Source organism: Gracilinanus agilis, chromosome 2, assembly GCF_016433145.1.
Source record: "Gracilinanus agilis isolate LMUSP501 chromosome 2, AgileGrace, whole genome shotgun sequence".
NCBI classification, from domain to species: Eukaryota; Metazoa; Chordata; class Mammalia; order Didelphimorphia; family Didelphidae; genus Gracilinanus; species Gracilinanus agilis.
Window position 1 is genome coordinate 458416535 of NC_058131.1, and position 2502 is coordinate 458419036.

Sequence of the window (2502 nt, forward strand, 5' to 3'; positions counted from 1 at the left end):
CTTGCTTTATTTGCTATTATTCTGATTTGATTTTAACAGTCTTGTTTCACTTGGAACATAGAATAATAATGTCATCCAAAGCCTATCTCTTAAAAAATTTTTATTGATGACTTATTTTTATGCCAGTCACTTCCAGATATATGTATGATCTCTGATTTCCCCCTTAAAACATTTCCTTACAAAAATAGACCCAACTATCTCTCTCGTTTTCTTTCTTTCTTTCTCTCTTTCTTTCTTTATTCATCTTCTACATTAGAATCAGTAATCTGTATTGGTTCCAAGAAAGATGAGTGGTAAGGGCTGGGCAATGGGAATTAAGTGACTTGCCCAGGGTCACACAGGAAGTGTCTGAGACCAGATTTGAATCTAGGACCTTCCATCTCTAGGTCTGGCTCTCAATCTACTGAGCTACCCAGCACACACAACTGTTTCAGATAATGTATGCCCCAGTCTGAAGCCATAGACCTCCACCTCTAAGAGGAAGGTGTTTCAACATTTCAGAATCTGTTATATGGAACAAAAATTAGATCATTATGGTTAATTGTAATTTAACTGCCTTTTCATTATGATGGTCTGTGTTTTCTGGTTCTTTTTGCTTTATTCTGCATCAATTTAAGTTATCACATTCCTTAGAATTGTCATTTCTTAGGATCATAAATCTAGAGATGGAAAAGATCTTAAAGGCCATCCATATTGATTCCCTTCTTTTATCCATAAGAAGACTGTTGTATAGAGAATTACTGATTGCTCACAATCAACAAAGAATAGTAAGTGACAGAACTGGGCTATGAACATACATCCTCTGACCCTAAGCTCAGAACTTTTTCCACTGTACTCAGTGCTATTTATGATATTCTGTTCCATTTATATACCATCTTATTTATTTGTTTGCTTTTTTTTTTTTTTTGGTTAAGTATCTAGACCTATGATTTCATGGATATAGGAAACTCTAGGTGAGGAAACTTCCTCTACCTACAGTTAGAGCTTTGGAGTGGCCTGAGGGGCACTTAGGTTAAGTGACCTGGCTGGGTTTACACAAAAGGCAACATTAATTATTTCCATCTTGAAAAGGAGGGATCTGCATTGAAAACTCAGTTGTTTGCATACTGCTTATTTATGATCTGGCATAAACTTCTATTTGAGGTAGAAGGTATGGGTGCCATATCTTCACCATAGCAAAGTGTAGGTCATTTGTTGTCCCCTAAATATTAAATAACAGCAAGTTAAGGGGGTTTCAAAATAATTCCTTTTCCTTTCCTGGTTTACCTAAAATGACAAATTCCTTTCTTTGGGGAATTAAAGAGGATAGTATTGAAATATTTGTATTAACATGTTTGACTAAACTCCTCAAGATGGCAGAATGAATGGAAACAGAATAGTCCAGCTCTCCCAAAACTACTCCTTAAATAAAGCTTTAAAAAAAAAAAAAAGCACCAAACCAAAAATTGGTCAAGTCCAAGAAGAATCTAGAATTCTAGAGGGAATAGAGAAGGAATCTAGATAGAGAATATTAGTACACGAGCATAGCTCATTCAGACCTTCCAGCTTAGAAACTAGGGACAAGCCAAAGAATCCTAGAGCCTAAAGCTGTGGGGGAAAGGGAAGGAGGAGACAAACAGAAGCCTGCCTAGACTAGAGTATGGTCAAAGATTCCTGGAGACTGCAGCTGCATCCAGCAGCAAACTGAGGTTTGTATCAAGAGGGCAGCAGTTGATTACTGATCGTTGAACTGAGGTCCTTGTGGAAGGTGGTTCTTATGATCCTGACCTCTTAACAGAAACTAAAGAAGACTCTTCATTCCTTGAAGGGCCTAATATAAGAAATAAGATTGGAAAAATAAGTAAATATGAAATAGGGATCTAAAGACACACAAATCAAACCCAGAAGTAAAAATATAAATTAAATGTGAACTCTAGAGGAAATAATCAGAAAAAGAATAGGACAGAAGTTGCAAAACTTGACACAGTAACAGAATCCCCCAAAATTAAGAACTCCATGAAACAAAAATACCAAAACAAAACACTGAATAAAAAAATCAAAAATGTAAGGTATCCCCTTGTCAAAAATAGTTGACCAAATTATTTTGCCAGTCAAAAACAAGTCAAAAGAGTTTTTAAAAAGGTAAAAATCATCAGATTAACTATAAACCTTAACCATTAAAATAAAAGTATAGGTATATTTCAAAAAGTCATGAATAAGAAATATCTACAGGTCACCCTAAAACCCCAAATGAAAACTTCCAATTTTCTAAAATCAAGAGCCACTAAGTAGAAGAAAAATAGTAGCACTTTAAGATTTGCGCAGAGAAGACCAATACAATGGAAGGGAGGAAGAGGTTGGTGACAGGTAATACTTAAACCTCACTCTCATTGGAATTGGCTCAGAGAAGGAAGAACAGTCAGATCCATTGTGGTATAGAATTGTCTCTTGCCCTATAAAGAAGTAGAAGGGGTAATAAGAAATGGGCTGGTGGGAGGGTTGTAATGCAACTGTTAATGACTT